The sequence below is a fragment of the Acinonyx jubatus genome, chromosome B1 (genome assembly GCF_027475565.1).
Source record: "Acinonyx jubatus isolate Ajub_Pintada_27869175 chromosome B1, VMU_Ajub_asm_v1.0, whole genome shotgun sequence".
In the NCBI taxonomy this organism is placed as follows: Eukaryota; Metazoa; Chordata; class Mammalia; order Carnivora; family Felidae; genus Acinonyx; species Acinonyx jubatus.
Genome location: NC_069382.1, coordinates 118,856,775 through 118,876,550, shown reverse-complemented (window position 1 = coordinate 118,876,550; position 19,776 = coordinate 118,856,775).

Sequence of the window (19,776 nt, the reverse complement as noted above, 5' to 3'; positions counted from 1 at the left end):
AGCAAGTCAGTGAGGTTGGGAGAGACGGACTCTTCAGACCAGAATGCCAACTAGGAAAGACTCTCTGTATATTAGGGCTCTCTCTGATGTTAGTAGCATTTGATTAAGATGTTGTGATAGCATAGCCACAGCCCTGGCTACAATGTGTGCCCAGGAATTCTACACTTTTCCTTAACCACGGTCTGCACAGCTAATCTCATCCAATGATCCTTGTAAAAACCTTTAGGTATGAAGCCTCATGGAAAAAAGAGTGTCAGTAATCAGTATAGAGCCATCTGTTTCACAACGAAAACTACTGCAAAATTATACTTTTACATGGTTATAAGAAAGACACACAATTCACTGCTGCACCTTGCTGAGGAGGACTTATTACAAAAGTGGTTAGAACAAGTCAACTGATCAAAATATCCCAAACTCTAGCTTGTTTCTTCCTAAATTATACCAAGTCTCAGAAGAGCCTCCAAGTTATATTTTGTGCATAAGCAAGACCAAGTTTTACCCTCTCTTCTAATTAATTTTCTAAAACAGACCGCCTTTGGACTTGTTTCTTTATTTGGCATATCCTGGACAGTATAAAGATAGTAATGTATGTGAATAGTTGTCACATGCACTTACCAGAAATAAATTGAGGTGTGGCCATGAATTCACAGGCGAGCACTTACATTGCCTCACTTCCTGCTCCTTGCTCTGCTCTGACTGTGGAGTTTTCAGCACACAGTTGACCATAGTCATTGCTACCGGGGTTCAAGAGCTTTTTGATTTCTCAGCCCTAATTGCTAGGCATTTTCATGAAAAAGACTAGATACCTATTTTAAGACTATTTGATAAAAGAATATTATGTCGATTTAGAAGGAAAGCCTTGTAGATGAAAAAAAAAAAAAACTAAAACTAAAACATAAACTAAGAAAATGCATTTTTAACAGTATGGAGCTTCCTCAAAAAGTTAAAACTAGAACTACCCTACCATCCAGCAATTGCACTATTAGGTATTTACCCAAAGGATACAAAGCTACTGATTTGAGGAGATACACGCACCCTGATTTTTATAGCAGCGTTATCTACCTAGCTGAATTATAGAAAGAGCCCAATGTTCATCAACTGATGAATGGATAAAGAAGATGTGGTTTATGGGGTTCCTAGGTGGCTCAGTCAGTTAAGCATCTGACTCTTGATTTCAGTTCAGGTCACGATCTCATGGTTTGTGAGATCAAGCCCTGCTCAGGACTCTGTGCTGACAGCATGGAGACTGCTTGGGATTTGCTCTCTTCCTCTCTCTCTGTCCCTCCCCCATTTGCACTCTTGTCATAGACTCTGGATCTGGAGTTCTTTCTTGTCCAGCAAGAAAGTGGGACACAGGATTAAAAATGCAAGAGATGGCTAATGTCCGGGAGAAGACAGGAGCCCCCATTAAGGGTCCTTGCTCTGTTTTTATTGGTATCAGAAGGCTTACAAACATTGTGATGGACTTTCACAAAATGACAATGAAACTGTGATCATTAACTCATGGGCGTGAGGTAAAGGGGGTTTTGAAGATATGCAGGACTAGGGGTTTGGGTAAATACAAAACAAAATCCTGGGGCTGGGCAGCAAGTTGTTTACAGAAGACCTGAGGCACGACCTCTACCTAAACTGGTCTAGGGGATAAGAAAGACAGAGCATGCTATCTCAGGGTCAACAAGGCACCTTTCTTTTGCTAATTAGCTCATCTCTGGGCAACTTCACCCCAAGGCAGTCTGTAGCCCTATTTACCTGTTTACCTATTTGGATCCTTCCTTCCCTTGAAAGCAGCTTTCTGCCATAGTACTAAATTGGGGGGCATTTCCTAATCTTGTTTATCTAATATACCTTTGTTCTATACTGGGGGCCTTTGCCCCGCCCTCTCTCTACCTATTTACCTAATCTTGTTTACCCAAACTTGGGTGTGAACATCCTATGGCTTTCTCATTCTTTATGCCTTGTTAACCCATCAGTGCAAGCCAGGGGTTTCCGAAGCTTATTCCCTACACATACTCTCTTTCTTTGTCTCTCTCAACCTCAAAATAAATAAATAAGTATTAAAAAAAGAAGATGTGGTATATATACAATGGAATATTATTCAGTCATCAAAAGAATGAAATCTTGCCATTTTGCAATGATATGGATAGAGCTAGAGAATATTATGTTCAGTGTGATAAGTCAGACAAAGACAAATACCATATGATTTCACTCATATATATTAGTGAATCTAATAAGCAAAACAAATAATCATAGGGGGATAAAAGAGAGAAGCAAACCAAGAAACAGACTCTTAACTATAGAGAACAAACTAATAGTTACCAGAGAGGAGGTGGGGGGTGGAGGATGGGTTAAAGTGATGGGGATTAAAGAGTATACTTGTAATGAGCATGAAGTGTTTTAAGTAAGTGTCGAATCACTAAATTGTACACCTGAAAATAATATTACACTATATGTTAACTAACTGGAATTTGAATAAAAACTAAAAAAAAAAAAAAAGGAAAATGCATTTTTAAATGGCTTAGGCAAAAGGAAAAATAAAGAGTAATATAATGGGTCAGTTTTGTCTTAACATATCAGAAGGTATTTTTAAAGTAAAATAATTCATTCAAATGGGGGTGATTGCCAGAAGAGACGGGAAGAACAATCACATAAAATAAGAAGTTTATATACAAATAGGTATATTTATATACTTACATATATTTGCAGATATGTGTATGTCTAAAAGAGACTAGATATAAGCAAATTTAACATATAGTACATATGATTAGTAGGATATATTATTTAATAAGTGGTTTGTGGCAAGTTGTTAATCATTTAAAAAATTAAAGTTAGGTTCCTATTTTACTTTGAATACTAAAATAAATTTTTATATGCTAAACAATTAAATGTGAAAAACAAAATCAGAAAATTCATAGGCAATTATTTGCATGTAGCTGGGTTGGAGAGAACATTTTATGCACAACACAAAAAGCAGAGCACATGAAAGGAAGACTTGATCTGTTTTCTTAACACAGATTTTTTAATAAAAATAAAATATTTTTGGCTCAACACACCCTAAGATGAAAAAACAAATAAAACCTTGTAAAAAAATAATACAGAAAAAAGATCTGATATCCTTAATATGTAAAGACCTCTTCCTAGCCAACAATAAACCAATGACTCTACAACTGAAAAATAGACAAAAGACTATCACAAAAGAAGAAATAGAAAGCCAATGAAATGGAAAAACATATTCAGGTCACTAGAAATCAAAGAAATGGATATTAAACAGTTGAGATAACAATTTTTGCCTTTCAAATAAAATTGGGTATATTTTCCGTCAATACCCAGTTTTGATGAATGCTCAAAGGAAGTTACTATCTTTTTTAGGGGTATAAGCTTTCTGGAGTGTGACTCAGCAATATACATCAAAACTCTTATAAAAACATACTCTTTGAAATTACATGCTTAAGAATTTATTCTATGCAAATTGGTGCAGCCACTCTGGAAAACAGTGTGGAGGTTCCTCAGAAAATTAAAAATAGACCTACCCTATGACCCAGCAATAGCACTGCTAGGAATTTACCCAAGGGATACAAGAGTACTGATGCATAGGGGCACTTGTACCCCAATGTTTATAGCAGCACTCTCAACAATAGCCAAATTATGGAAAGAGCCTAAATGTCCATCAACTGACAAATGTATAAAGAAATTGTGGTTTATATACACAATGGAGTACTATGTGGCAATGAGAAAGAATGAACTATGGCCCTTTGTAGCAACGTGGATGGAACTGGAGAGTGTGATGCTAAGTGAAATAAGCCATACAGAGGAAGACAGATACCATATGTTTTCACTCTTATGTGGATCTTGAGAAACTTAACAGAAACCCATGGAGGAGGGGAAGGAAAAAAAAAAAAGAGGTTAGAGTGGGAGAGAGCCAAAGCATAAGAGACTGTTAAAAACTGAGAACAAACTGAGGGTTGATGGGGGGTGGGAGGGAGGGGAGGATGGGTGATGGGTATTGAGGAGGGCACCTTTTGGGATGAGCACTGGGTGTTGTATGGAAACCAATTTGACAATAAATTTCATATATTGAAAAAAAAAGAATTTATTCTAAAAATGAAGATGCTCATTAAGGTTCATGTTATACAAATATTTGTCAATAACATTCATTATTGGGGAGTAAGATACCATATTCTTCCACAAAATAGTATTAGAGAAATTTTTTTAGAGATGGATGTATTTTCACAATATTTTGTTGCATGTACGTACGTGTGTATGTATATATATATAGAGAGAGAGAGAGACAGAGAGACAGAGAGAGAGACAGAGAGAAACAGAAAGTGTTAGCAGTGCTTATCTCTTAATAGTGAATCACATAGGGTTTTTATCTTATATTTGCTTGTGTTTCTAAAAGATTTTCCAGAGTAAACATATATTATTTCTATCTTTAAACAAATAAACAAACAAAGCCTTTGTTCTACCTGGTACTTTGTTTAATTTAATTTAATTTAATTTTTAATTTAAATTTTTAATTAAATTTAATTTAGAGGGAATATTTATATAAACGTTTTGTATTCTAATGTTTGAATTTTTAGGAAGTATGTGATTTAAGAGCACTTTAATGAAACAGAATACTTGAAAGGAACTAAACCATCCTACCTTGAGAGGTGAAAAGTTGTTTTTGTTTGTATTTTTATGCAATTCATTTTCTGTATTTCTTGTCTAATCTGAAAGATAAGCTCTTGTGAGGTTATGCAAGAACCATCCCAGAATTCTTTACAAGGACATATCAAGGCTTGTCATTGACATCTTTGACACTGAAGAAATTGTATAATGAAGACTTCAACACTGATGAGTTTATGTTAACTCATATGGTGCTGAGAAAATTTATTCAACTGGCACCGTTATTAAGCATCTAAATTAAACTTCCTTTTTATACTTGCTTTCTTCCTCTGCCAGCTTGTCAGTGAATAAAGTTACGTAAAAATGGAAGGAATGTCAAAAAGTGATCTCATGAACTGGCAAAGAATATGAGTTCTGGGTTCAAATTCTGACTCCTTTTCTTAGTTATATGTGACTTGACTGAGTCCCTTGGCCTTTATATGCTTTTTCATGCTACCATGAAAAAATGGGGGTAATCATTATGGCAACTATGAATGTTGTTTAGAGAATTAGGTGAAAGTTCAGAAAGTTTTCTAAAACAAACAACCAATTAAACTAACCTTAAACTTCTAGAATCTTTAGGCTAAAAGAAATTGCCTTCATTCAGTGATATATTTTCAAGTTTTAGGATTTCACATAAACCTTCTCATTCTAGAGTGATTAACCAATTTCCTAAGAAATATTCTGATGATGCAAATCCCAAAATATTGTTGAGAATAGATTAAATACATTTCTAACTGGTATTTTCAGGAATTTAGTCCATGCTCCACTTTAAGGTATTTTAAATGTCAAGTACTTCCTTCAAGGGAGATAGAAGCTAAAAGCTTATTTTTATTACTTGTCTATCTGAAGTGGGGATCAGGGAGTCTTCTGAAGGTGTTGGAATCAGAACTGAGGACAAACAGATATTTAGGGTCCATGATACTAGAGATATAAAGTCTCCCTCCTACAGAGCCAAAATGGACAATGAACATGAAGAGTGGGTGGGCCTCACCATTTGGTCAAACTTATGCCAGTGAACTATCTTCCTTAATTACTAAATTTCTTTTAATCAACTTCTAGTGGACCAAAACCAGTGCTATTTCATATTGCTCAAGTGATAGAAAACATGGCAAGCTAATTCTTGAAGTTTCCAGTTTATCTTTCACATTCCTAATGATTTGTCACAATTGTATTCCTCAACATAGAAAGACAGTCCTCTCCTCTCAAACCAACTCCCTAACTTGATAGGGATCAATCTCTTAAAGCTCTTGATACATAAGGACACAAATATGATGGAATCATAAAAGCATGGTAGCTCAGAGATGAGATATATAAAAAGTAACTTCAGTGCAAATTCTTACCTAACATATCATTGTCAGAAATCCCCTTGACAAATGATGAATGAGCCTGCATGTCAAAAGTTGAAATGATCAGAACTCATTACTCTGTGAGGCAGCCCATTCTTCTATTGGACCACTCGTCCTGTTAAAAACCTTAATTACCATTTCTTCATCTTTATCTGCCTTAAGAAGCTCTGGAAATCATTATCATAAATTGACTTTTCCGTGTACAAAACTGAGTTGAAGAGTATTTTTTCCATTAATTATGTAAATCACATTAATAAGGAGATAAGATTTTTCCAAGAGCTTTTTGGGAATAAAATGTGATATAATTCATTTGATAATATCTAACACAGCATAGGTATGATGACTTCTGTAAAGTTCTGGAACATGTAGATGAATAAAAAATAGGCAGGTAGAAAGTTCTTTAATAGTTTACTTGACTTTCCATTTAGCTCAGCTGTTGCCATACAGCCCATATCCAAGATTTCTGCTCAGATGTCTCATTTTTGGTGTGCTAGAAATAGTATCTGAGAGAAATATTCTTTTCTTATGTCAAAAGACACCTATTAAAAATTATTGAGTGCGTAGTATATGCCAGGTATTTTTCACAGATATGTTCATGAAAAATGTGATATGTGAGTGAATGGCATCTAAGTGTCTTCACTTTTCACTTTACATCTGAGCCATCTAGCTTTACTAATTTACCTATTTAAATTTTACTCCTTTTTTTCTCACCCATTCTAATTCTTGTTCTTAATTTTCCAAATCCTTTTTTGCATTGTTCATGTCTGTGGCTATTTAGTAATAGTCAAAGGGATCTTTCACAGGAGCAGATCTGAACCAATTTAAAGGCATGATGAAGTGATTTATTTACTTCTCCTTTCCAAACTTCCAGACAAATGGAGGTTAGTTAATTCTCTAAAAACTGTGAGTTTTTTTCCCCCCTCTTTTTCCAAATAAAGAAAGCCAACTGTAGGCACAGCTTTTGGGTATTCATAGAAACCTATAAACTTAAAGTTAGAAATGGAGTGTCTGTACTGGCTCATTCCTCTTAATAAACCACTTCTCAGTTAAAGGGTTACCTTACTAATGGCTTCTGGACTATACGTCAGGGATTTAAGAACCTGTGGCTCATTCTTTATATTTAATTCCCAATCTTCTTTGGTCATTTCCTTTCAGGATTCTGGTTTTTGACCTAGTATATGCTCTTCAGAAGAGACTACCTAGATGTAGAGTTTGTTTTAGTTTGTTTTTTCCCCTGGATGCTGTATCTGAGATCAATATTCTGCTAACCTGTGGAGACATTTCCCAGATGGTGATGTTCTACATTCTCAATCCTGACTCTTGTCAAAACTGGCTGAGATCTGTAGCCAAGACTTTTACTGCTTACTGAATGCCCAACTTCCTGCATTAGGTAGGTTTATGTGGTTGGTTCTGGCTAGAGGCTATAAGCAGAATAACACATGTCACTCTCAGGACAAGGCATATGCTTTCTATTCCCCTTCCATGGCAACCTTTGAGACCATCTATTCCTGAGAGTACAGTCTGGGTCCCAGAGTGACTGTATGGAGTAGCGGTCTCCACCTCTAAACCATTGATCTGCTCTGAATTTGTATCAGCAACACATAAACATTTATTGTATTAAGCTACTGAGATTGCTTCAAGTTTATTTCATTACCAAAGCCTGTCCTGACCAGTAGAGGATCCTATTTATTACATTCTTTTGAAAATCTTGCTTTTTCTTACTTTTCAGACATTGTATGCCTCCCACACTAGATAGTAAATTTCTCAATGGCAGAGCATTTGTCTTGGTCATCTATCCCCATAGTTAGTAGAGTGCCTGACATAAAATAATTAAAGTTTTATGTCAACTATGTTGATCCATTAGCTCTGATCTTAACCTTTTAGAAAGATTGTCTATTGAATCCTAGTTTCTTCCCCCACATTTGCCTGCTCCATTTTTCCTTAAGCAATAAAATGCAATGAAAGTTTTACTGATTTAACTGAAGGCTTGTTGAGTAGTCAGGGGGGGTGGGTGGGGAGAAAGATCTAGATAGTTTCTTAGAGATTATGTAGCTTTCCTCATTTTACTGAGAGAAGTTGGTGTATCATGAGGACATTGGCTTTGGGTGCAAATAGCCTCAGCTTAGCCATTTTCTCTATGTGACTAAGAGCAACTTAGTAAGTCACTCTAATCCTAAATGGAGAAAAAAAAATTTCCCTTGGGGCTGTTGAAGTAATACATCATTTCATATATGTAAATTATCTGAAATAGTTGATGAACTTTCCATTCCAGTTCTTTTATGTGGCACTAGAATAGAAATAACTTTTCTTTGAATCTTAGTTTACTCATCTATAAAATGACAATGACACTTCTTATTTCTGAAACTATCAAGCTGATAGTTTTGTTTCAAAAATTGAAGATGATTTGAATAAAACTATTCTAATACTCATTAGTTTCTACATAAAAATAAGATACTTTATTTTCAATTTTCTGAAAAGTAAGAATATGTAAAGTAATACATAGTTTTAGGAACAGGGTGTTAATAATTAAGAATATGGCCATTATTAAATGCCTTGTCTTGCCAGAATGCAAACAATTTTAGCAAAATGCAAATGGTCTTTGCACCAAACTCCTCAAAATAAATCATTTCCATTTCATCACCAAATAGAATTGTTTAAAAATGTTTTCAACTTCATTAAACTAGCGTTGACTTAATATTTTCTCATCCTGTACAACTAAACATAAAAATATCTTGGATTAACAACAAAGCTGGGACCCAATTCAACCCATCCTTCCAAATCCAGACTTTGGTCAGAGGAAATGACATAGTAATGGCTTTCACAAGCAGCTGAGTGCTGCATTTGAGCACATTTCCAACCATAGAATTCAAATTTCCTGTCTTAAGAGGTTTTAGATTCTGATACCCTGGAGTGGCTTGACCCTATACCACTGGCAGTTTTGCCCATGTTTATCCATGAATTTTAATATCAAATATAATTCATGGAGCTTTTCAAAAATATATATGTTTAAGACTTAAACATAAAATTTTTATTTCGGAAACCCAGGGTAGGGGCCAGGCATGCATATGAGAAAAAAATATATATACTGGTGATTCTGATGGTTACCCTGTTAATAATTACTTATTTAGATCATTATTAAAATTTTTTTTAATGTGTGTTTACTACTATTTAAAAGGAAGCAGCTGAATTTCTTGGTCCTCGCTCTCAGCATTCATTCCAAAGTCTCACTTTAAGATTGTATAAGTGGTTCTAATTGACTCCTATCAAGCTTTCTCAACATCGGTGTAATGAAGTCTTAAAAAGCAGTGACAATATTTCAGAAGCTCACTTTTACAGAATGTTTACTGCTTTAAATTAAAATATAAATTCCATTTATATTGTCAAACTCACAGCTAATTAAACCTGGCTTGATCTTTTCAGGTGGCAATGAGTTCAGCCTATGGGAAGACATAATTAATTTTTGTGATTTTGCACCCTAAAATCCCTAACATTCCAAACTGCCTTGAATAATCATTCATGAATTCCCTTTTAAATCTCATTACATTTGCATCCCGATTTATACAGTGCAAGAATATAATATCTCCAAATTTTGAAGGATTGGTTATATTCTAAGTGGCTTTAGATTTTTTTTCTTTCTATTTGACTGAGGTGTTTTTGTGTACACTCAAATTTAAGGCATGGTGACCAAGGTGTAATTCCATTAGAATGTCATTCTGTCTAATGTGTTTAATTATACCACCTTTTATTTCATGCTGTCCTAACAATCTTCTGATTATAAGTTTGCAGGCCAAGTCTAATTCTCCTTTAGAAAAAAACAAAACATGCTGACCAATAAAGCAAGTTTCACAGATACTTAGCAATAATTATGTTCTATTTACATTAATTAATTAGCCTTTATGTTTCTATGCAACCAGAGTCTGTTGGATATGACTAGTTTAATTCAATGCTCCAGATCTGAAAATGCTCAGTTTCTGGGTCTATGAAACTAAAAACCAGATGCTGATCCACTGTGATCCAACCAAGTCATGCTTCTATGAAAACCCTGCCTGAGTGTTCCTGGGTGATATCTCTATTTTTACGGTTATTTCTTCTTCTGTCACAAAAAATAATTTCTAAATTTATTTATCTTTCTTCTTTTAAAATTTATTTTTGAGAGAATAAGCATGAACCAGGGAAGGGTAGAAACAGAGGGGACCAACGGATCCAAAGTGGACTCAACGCCGACAGCAGTGAGCCCAACACAGGGCTCAAACCCGCAAACAGCAAGATCATGACCTTAGCTGAAGTCAATGCTCAACTGACTGAGCCACCCAGGGCACCTCAAGAATTCCTGAGTTTCATTATCCATTGTATTGTATAGAATGTATTGCTTTTTTTTTTTTTTCATTTTCCTTAACTGTTTTAAGCTTCAAGGGTGGCTCCCTAAGCCTTGAATTTAATTGAAATTTAATTTAATGAAATTAAATGAAAAATTCACATTTTTCTTTAAAACTGGTTTCTTATTTTTATAAACTGATGGTAGTTATCTTATTTCTTTAAGTACCATTCCATTAAAACTCTGATTTTTAAAATAATTCATTTCTAAAGAAATATGGTTTTTATAGCATACTCTTATTTAACATCTAAAATACTTTTGCTGGAAGCTCATTGAATGATGTGGAGAAGTATAAATAATAAACATAGCATTCTCACAATGCCCATGGCCTTATGTAATGGGTAACCATTTCTTGCATTACAATCAAGTGTTTCATTCAGAAATTTTTCGTTATAGCTTTCTTCTGAACTTTAAGAATGAAAAATTCCTAGAAATTCCATAACTGATACTGGTCTTGAATGGAGAAGCTCTGAATTCCAAAACTAATCTAATTTTTAAAACTAATTTATGCCAAATTCCACAGTAGGCTAGGCACAATTGATCCTAGTGGCTACTTTGTCTCATAGATGTCCAGATGGCTTGTTGTCTCTTGAGTGTAATTTTTGGAAGACATTTATACTTTATTGAGAAGTCAAGAAAAGATATAGAAGGATATCTCACCATCATTGAAAATAGAAAGATTTATCCACACCAATTGCTTATCCCAATTCTGAATGTTAATTTCTGAAAAATATCTTAATTCAGAATTTTAAAATGTTTAAATGGATTGTAAGACCAAAAGTATAACAGAAGCAAACAAAAATGAAAAAGAAGTTTTAGATGTGGAAAGACAAGAAAGAGAAAATACTAAATGCTTATACATTAGAATTGGCTATTGGCTTTAACCCAATTTGATGTTGACCCAAGTACTAGCCATCAAGAGTCTTGGTTTGTCAACCTGAGCTTGGAAATTCTGTAGCACAAGCCTTCTCTAAGTGTGGCAGTGGACTATAAGCATAAAAATCGCCAGGAGTGCTTACTAAAAAATAAAGAGCATAGATTTTGTCTGGACCAGAGGGTCAAAATCTCTAAAGTTAAGACCCTAAATATTATATTACTGAGAGTATCATGTAGGTAATTCTTATGCATGCTAAAGTTTTAGAAGCACGTCTGTATTTTTGTGTGTGTGTTCATTTTTGTTTATTTGTTTTCCCCAGGGTTTACTAAGTGTTTCCATATCAGACATCTTAATCAGCTCCCAAATAAGGGAATCCACCAATACCTAGGCCTTTAGCTTGTTGGTAAATGTAGGAATGTTGTTGAGGAGTGAAACACAAGGGAATGCTTCCATTTACTTGGTGATTTTATCAGATAGAAAACAAAGCCCCATAAACTACAGACTCAGACATTTTGCTTAGCTCAGATTTGCAGTATAGTAAAACATGTGTTTTGGGAAGTTTATTTATAGGTAGAGCTGAGGCTGAGATGAGTAGTTGTTTTAGAGAATGAAGTTATTTACTTGATTATTACAATGATATGAGACTTTTGGGAGGCAAGAGCCATATATGGAGCAGAATCACTAACATTAGGAAGGTATCATTAGAGATTTGAGAAGAACTCATAACCTACTGAAACTTTGTGTTTTCTAATTTTAGACATGCACTTCTTATGGTAGCTATCGTTTTTGTGCACAGAAAACTTATTTAACCTCCAAAAAGAAATAGTAGAGCTTCTCCCTTTTGTTGATTTTCTTCCTGATGAAAATAATGAAAAATAGAAGCATATGCCACAGCAAACATCAATTCATTTTCCCCTCGATGTTCCAGGAGATAAAAGATTTAGAAGACAAAATAGGAGACTCAGGGCTAATGGCCCCTTAAGAAGCCATGCAGAGCCTCTACCCTGCAGGAGGCCAGACTTTCTCTCCCCCACCCCTCACCCCCAGTCTTCATTCTGCAAAAAAAAAAAAAAAAAAAACAACAAAAAAAACAAAAAAAAAAACAAAACATAGATTGATGGATGAGACTTCCATCAGACAAAGATCTGGGGGCAGGAGTAGATTTACCACAAAGCTAATGAAGTTTACATTTCAGAGTGTTTCACTTGCATACGCTAATTTCAAGGTCATCTGGGTAGGACCTAGGAATGCTTTCATATAGTTCTATGTGTTTGCTGTAAAATTTGTGAAAGAAAGATATTTTAACTGAAATCAGTTTAGACTATTGTCTCTCTTTCCATTGTCTTCCTTCCTCCCCTGCTGGGTAGCATTGCAATGGATATCATGGGGATATAAGTAAGAAGAGTTTGAGTGGGAATTTAAAGATTTGGTGGTATATAATTGTTATGATTGACAGGCATTTCTCTGCACCATGAAGTTATGACTATCTGTTTCAGTGCACTGTAGTGTCTTTTAGGAATGTCTTTACTGGTCACTGCATGGATTGGGCTTGTGTTGTGTGTAAGTGGCTAAGACCTGTTGTGTGATTATAATTTGAATGTGTTTATGGCTTTTGGTACTAAAACTTTGTGGATGTGGAAGCAAAACAATGTTTGAAATGTATAGAATTGGATGCCAGTTTGTGGATAATTCTCCTAATCATCAGATTTATCAAGTCATATGTTCAGCATATGGTTCCATTTCTTTTCTTCTATAAGGAAAACATTTAATAGATTCCATACATTCAAATGTAAATGCAAAGTAATTTTTTTGATAGGAATCGTGAGAAATAGAATTTATCAAGTTGTCTGATAAATATCAGATTAGTATTACAAAAAACAAGTATACATATATGTACAGTCACATGTTTAGGTACCTCAACTATAAGTAATCTGAAACAAATTTTGTTCAACCCAGCTAGAGAAAGACTGATTATCTTTCTCTTCTCCCTGTAAAAAATGGTCTTACCAAGTTTTGTCATATGAAAAAGTGATCAGATGTTACAAAACCAAACATGTAGAAAATAAGTATTATAGAATTGGGTTGTTTTGTGACATTCGTAAGATTTGTTTGCTTTTAAAATATGTAATTTACTGTGCTTTTTTTTTCTCTTATTCCAAATGAATAATTACCACCAGACCTTATATCTTTTCCTCAAAAATAACCATCACATTTTATAAGCTTCAGGCCCCATAAAATCTTTTCCTTGTCCTTCCAGGGAAAGCTAAATGGAAGATATGAAAATCCCTAAAATTCAGCTAAAATAATGTGGTTCTCAAAAAAAAAATGTCTCTAAAACTGTACAGGGAAACATGGAACTATACCAAGTCTCTGTCTTTCAGTCTCTCATTCTCTCATTTTCTCATTTTGCCTCTTTCTCTCTCTTCTATCTCTCCCCACATCCCCTAACACACACACACACACACACACACACACACACACACACACACACGTTGTCTAGACTTTTCATATTTCAGACAACAGAACAGAGACATTCTCTACATTCAACATTATAATTTGCATAGATCACTAAGCCTCAGTGAGAGAATATACAATAAGTTTGTTTTCCTGTTTCCACAAAAGGCCAAATGACACTTCCCCTCTATTGACTCCAAATGTACTTGGAAAGTTCACACTTCTCAATCCTTTATGTCTTTAAGTGATGTTTATCTGCCCTGTGTTTCTGAGAGCAATCTTTAAACTCCTCTTATATTTCTGTCCTTGATTATGTCCTGGATGCCAACTAGGAATACACCTCAAAACCATGCAGAAAAAAGGTTCTATTCTCTCTGGGAAACCTGCGAGGGAGATACCCCTTGACCAGATGAATAGATCATATAACTAAATCTACGAAACTAATAACTGGATTTTTTTGTACACAATCTTTGAAATAAAAGAAAATCATTCAGTCATGTGAGTTTATGCTAAAGGAAACTTGAGAAGTCTTTATTTAGTCTAACACTCATACCAAGTCTCAGAAGCTAAGTAGCTCAGTGTCAGGATTTGAACCAGCCTCCTTGCTCTTGGTCCAGTGCTTTTCTGGTCACACTCTTGTACCTTGTCCAGAGCTCCAACAAGAGATGGCAGGACTATAACAGCAATATATTAAGGTTCAGCATCACAAAATTAACCAGGGGCTTAAAATCTAGATGAGGGTCAGACTTGTGGACAATTTTGAAATTCTCAGAGAAACTGGGGTAAAAAAAATGCAACAGCTTATGAAGATTAAGTTATCATTTGTTCAGCAAATATCTCTTAAGTATCTATTACGAGCCCACCACTGGTGTAGGGACCAGGTATAAAATAATGAAGAAGATATAGTCGTACTTCCCTAACGGTATCCATGGTGTGAAGGCAAATCCTCATCATTTTAAAAGTATTTAATTATTAATATTTGACTACTTATTGTATTAGTTTCTCAACCTATCATAACGAAATACCACGGACTGGTGGCAAAAATAACAGATATTTATTTCTCATAGTTCTAGAGGCTAGAAGTCTGAGATCAAAGTGTTGGTTGATTTGGTTTTCAGGAAGTACGCTCTTCTTGGCATTCAGGGGGCTTCCTTCTCATTGTGTCTTCACATGGTGGGACAGAAAGAGTGATTTCTCTGATGTCTCTTCTTCTAAGGGCACTAATTTCACCATGAGAGCCCTACTTCATCACCTCATCTAAACCCCATTATCTTCTGAAAGCCCCATTTCTAAATACCATCACATTGGAGCTTAGGGCTTCAACATATGAATTTTATGCTTATTTAATTAAATACTTATTTAATGAAAAATATAGGAACATTTATAAATATTTAATTATTAAAATAATAATTTAAGTATAGTTGTGATGAGAAATGTATAAGAGAAATGTAAATTATGTAATGAAGATATACAATAAAAGGACTTAATTCTAGACTTCCAGGGAAAATGACAGAGAGTAGGAGGCTGCTAGACTCACCTCATTATATGATACACTCAGGTGACACCCACATCAGTATAAATAACCCAGAAAATCACTAGAAAACTGGCAGAACAAACTTTCCACAGCTAAATGTAGAGAAGAGGCTTCATCAAGAGGGTAGGAAGGATAGAGATACAGTTGGAAGCTAAACAGACCCTCAGGGCTGTCCATGGGAGGGAGAGACACTTCAGGTACAGAAATGGGAGAGGAACAGATCCCACACCAGGCACCCCCGGCATGAAGGACCACACTGGGAAGATGAATCCCCAGAACGTTTGGCTTTGAACACCAGAAGGACCAATTTTGCAAGTTCTTACAATCAGTGGGGCTTGGAACTTTAAAAATCAGCAGGCATGGATCTGGGAGAGCTGGAGAGTGAGAAGAAATGGAGTTCATGCCTTTAAAGAGATAGCACAACAAACAGCACCACTGAGATACAGCATAGAAACAACAGTTTGAAAAATGCCTGGGGTCTATGGGAAGGAGATTTATTTATTAATCTCAGAATGTGTGCTGGAGGGGCAGGAATCTTTAGGAGACTTCTATAGGAGCAAAGGAGCTAGTGAGTGCTATTTCCTTCCCTTGTTCCTCAGCCCAGATCCAGGGACACCTGTAGGAACCAGTGCAATGGGAACAAGTGCAGCACAACTACTCTCCACCTAGCTTGCTAACAGTGCCACTGCCCTCATGCTCTTCTGTGGACAAGTCTTCTCCAGCCTGGCCTTGGCAGGAGTTTTCCCAGGCCGCAGCAGGTACCCTCCCACAGCGGTGGGATGAATGCTTCACCCCTGTGATTTGCAGACCTGTCCCTCGAGCACATCCTCAGCAGGGGTCCATCTAAAGTGACACCACAAATGTGGCAGTGTGCAAAGTGGCCCCCACAGGTTGCCAGCACCACTCCAAAGTGACTCCTGCCCTGGGGAGAGGAAAAGATTACTACACACACCAGTTCAACTGCAGCCACGGCAGTGGGCTGGGGGCAGATATCTGGTCTGACTACAGGCCTATCAAGGTAAGCTTCTCAGAAGATATCACAGGGAAAGTACCCTGCAGTTTGGTGCTACTGCAGCTCTAGCAAATGCTGGTCTGATTCAACTTAAGCCCAAGGAAGTTCGAGACTGGCCCACTAACCACACAGGGACCAAACTCTGCCCACAACAGGCAAAGAGAACCATTGCAGATGACGGGACTGAAGATGAATGCAACATTGGGGTACACACAATATACATAGGATACACCCCTGAAGCACCAGGTTCTGGTAAACAGAGGACTTTGCACTGAAGGGCACTATAGGACATCTTCTTCATAAGGCCACTGCTTTCAAGAGCAGGAGATGTAGCTGATTTCCCACACGTAGAAACAGACACGACAAAGTGAAACGACAGAGGAATATGTCCCAAATGAAATGAACAGGGCAAAATCACAGCAAGAGAACATAATGAAATGGAGATTAATAATGGGCCTGATAGAGAATTTAAACCATTGGTAATAAAGATACTCACTGGACTGGAGAAAAGAGTGGAGGATACCAGTGAGACACTCAATAAAGAGATAGAAAACATAAAAAAGAACCAATCATGGATGAGGAACTCAAGAACTGAAATGAAAAATAATCTAGAGGGAATGAATGGTAGACTAGAGGAAGCAGGAGAACAGATAAATTACCAGGAAGGACAGAGTAATGGCAAACAATCAAGCTGAACAGGCAAGAGAAAAAGAATAAGAAAAAAAGAAAAAGAAAATAGATTAAGGGAACTCAGCAACACCATCAAACATAGTAACATTTGCATTATAGGGTCCCCAGACAGAGAAGAGAGAGGAAAGGGGGCATGAATTTATTTGAAGAAATGATAGCTGAAAACTCCCCTAATCTGGGGAAGAAAATAGATATACAGATCCAGGAGACACAGAGATTCCCCCAACAAACTTAACTCAAGGAGGTCCATGCCAAGACAGATTACAACTAAACTGGAAAAAGTAGTGATAAAGAAAGAATTTTAAACACATCAAGAGAAAGAAAGAAACAAACAAACAACAGTGATATACAAGGGAAATCCCATGGTCTATCATCTGATTTTTCAGCAGAAACTTTGCAGGCCAAAAGGGAGTGGCATGATATATTCAAAGGGATGACAGAGAAAACAAACAAGCAAACAAACAAACCTACAATCAAGAAAACTACCCAACAAGGTTATCATTCAGAAGAAGGAGAATAAAGAATTTCCCAGACAAACAAAAGTTAAAGGAATTTATGACCACTGGACCAGACACATAAGAAGTGTTAAAGGGGACTCTGAGTGGAAAGAAAATACCATAAGCAGGAGTAAGAAAAGTAAGTAGCACAAAAGCAATAAAACTAAGCGTATCTATGAAAATAAGTCAAGGAATTCACAAACTAATGGGATGTAAAGCATGACACTACATACCTAAAATGTAGTACTTTTAGAATGGGTTAAAACTTAAGTGACCATCAACTTAATATGGACTGCTATGTGTATAAGACGTTATATATAAACCTAATGATAACCACAAAATCAGAAACTGGTAATAGATATGCAAAAATAAGAAGAAAAGAATCCAAGCATATCACTAAAGAAAGCCAGCAAATCATGAGAGAAGAGAGCAAGAGAAGAAAGGAACAGAGAAGTACTACAAAAACAATCACAAAGCAAGTAACAAAATGGTAGTAAGTACATACCTATTAATAATTACTCTGAATGTTAATGGGCTAAATGCTCCAATCAAAAGATAAGGTGATAGAATAGATTAAGAAGCAATACCCATTTATATGCTGCTTATGAGATTCATTTCAAACCTAAAGATACATGTAGATTGATAGGGACAGGATAGAAAAGCATTTATCATGCAAATAAAAGTGAAAAGAAAGCTCAGGAACTAGCTTGTGTGGAACGAAATAGACTTTAAAACAAAGACAGCAACAAGATACAAAGAAGGACCATGCATAAAAATAAGGGGGACATAATAAAGGGGGCAAGCCAACAAGAGGATAGAACAATTGCAAATATTATGCAACAAACATGGGAGCACTCAAATTCAAAACAAAAACAAAAATAAAAACAAAACCAGCTAAATAACAACAAACATAAAGGAAGTAATTGATAGTAATACAATAATAGTAGGGAACTTTAACACACCATGTATATTAGGCCACAAAACAAGTCTCAACAGATTCATAAAGATTGAAATCATACCATACATCTTTTCTGACCCCAATGCTATGAAACTAGAAATCAACCACAAGAAAAAATCTGACAAGAACACAAATACAGAGTCACCAAATGACTCTGAAAAGTCAAGTAAGTTGAGAATTGATAGTTATTTGGATTTAGTACTATGGAGGTCACTGATGGCTAGACCGGGAGCCAGTTGAATGTTAAGGTTAGGGTTAGTGTGAACTACATTTCATAGTAAACAGGATATAAAGAAGAGAGTGTATAGACAACCGTTTCAAAAGTTCATAAAGAGTTGAAGAGGCAGGGATAAATTTGCAAAGTTATAAGGCTGTATCAGTCATAAGTACTATACGAGTCATATCCCTTTGGCACCGCCTGCCTTTCAGATCCTTGGAGTTGGTGGAGGCCAACCAACTCTGTTTCACCAACACAGGTTCCTCATCTGGGTTTGACCAGTCACTTGTCCTAGGAGTCTGGGCTGACCTAGCACCACTGGATTTTCTGGCTTCTCTTATCTCTTCCGAACTTGGATGAATTGTAACCGCACTGATCCCAGTGTGAACTCTGGTATCCAAGAGTGCCAGACCACAAGACTCAAAAAAGCAGAGAAGTTAACTCCTTGAGGGCCAATATTGCTCGGTTGAAAATAAGACCTAGAAGGGAATTAGGCAAATCAATTCCCTGACCTTTCTTTCTCCTCAGGACTACCAGGAGCACATTTTCTTCTTGTCTCCTGTCTAGAGATACTGCGAATGCCAAGCAGTCATAGTCATACCTGTTGAACAACCTGCTACACACTTTAGAGCTTATACTGAAGGCATACCTATTTGCATCTCATTTTATGTTGCTTTATGTGATAACTTGTCTCATTTTTTCTTTTCCTCTAAAATATGGCATCAGCACTTTAATTTTTGTATCAATCTCTATGGTTTATAGTAAACCTGAGCTAATAAAGGTAAAGGACCTAGGGTTTTTTTTCTTCGTTTTGTTTTGTGTTGTTTGTGTTTTAGATGGGGAAGACCTGAGCACATTTATTACTGGAGAGAAGGATCTTGTCAGGAAGAAAATATTGAAGATGTAGGAGAAAGGGAGAATCATCACCGGGGTGTGGTCTTCAAGTAAGGAGGCAGAATGAGCCCCATAGCATGCATAGAGGGTGAAACTAAGTTTTGTTGTACCTTTGTACCTTTGTCAGGCTATCTTCTCAATGATGAGATATATTATTTATTATTATTATTATTATTATTATTCCTTACCACATCTGTTGAAGTAATTCTCACCATTGTCCTCATAGTTCAGAGGAAGGAAGAATTTTCCCAAGTCACACAGAGTGTAAGTGGAGG